Here is an 880-nt window from a genome sequence, read left to right as displayed (position 1 = left end):
ATATCGATCTGGAGATATATATCCCATTTGGAAAATAATAATATAGTGAAATTTAGTTCAAAAATATATGTTTATGCAAGATCCATAACTGACTGAAAGAAAAATTAATATAAAAGAAGCAAATAGAAACATTTATCAATGATACAATATCCAGTAAAAATCAAATTTTCATATCAAATCAGTAAAAATCTACAATATATGAATAATTTGGCAATGGACACATTGTGGCACATATAGTAGTGGCACTGGCTCATTTCAACAAGCAACTCAGACAATATTCACTAATCCTAATCTTGCTTACTACTTGTGATTCACTTTCAGCAAAACCAATTTTCTTATGGAGACTCTTGCGACCACATCACTTTATATTTCTTTTACTGTGGTATTTTTTTTTCAACATATTATTTTCAACTAAGTTAACTGTAACACATTCTCTACGGCATCACTTTGTTCCTTTGGACATTTGCCTGTAAACGATAACGTTGGGGCTAAGCAGAGGTGTAGAAGGGTAGCTACCTTGTTCCCCTTTCCATGGACGTCTTTTGCAAACTGATAAGTGCACTATTGGTAGTTTTTTCCATTAAGCTTACCATTCTTTGAAGGCTTAATCCTGAATACTGTCCTGGCTCATGAGAGAGCTGGTTCAACTAGCAGAACTTGCACACTGACCGCCTTTGCTGGTTACTCCCCAAGGGCGAGTCTTCCTCATCTGTTTTGCTCGTATTGACGCCCATGCCTATGTGCTGCTCTGCTCCTCTTGGTGATAGACGTCCGTAGTTGTCTCTTCACCGTTGCCAATACCTCTTGAGCCATATACACCATACCCAATAATCACTTTTTTGACCTAACCTCTTATATCATCCTCACTTTTGCCGTAATG

The sequence above is a fragment of the Penaeus monodon genome, chromosome 23 (assembly GCF_015228065.2).
Source record: "Penaeus monodon isolate SGIC_2016 chromosome 23, NSTDA_Pmon_1, whole genome shotgun sequence".
NCBI lineage: Eukaryota > Metazoa > Arthropoda > Malacostraca > Decapoda > Penaeidae > Penaeus > Penaeus monodon.
Note: the sequence above shows the minus strand (reverse complement) of the source record.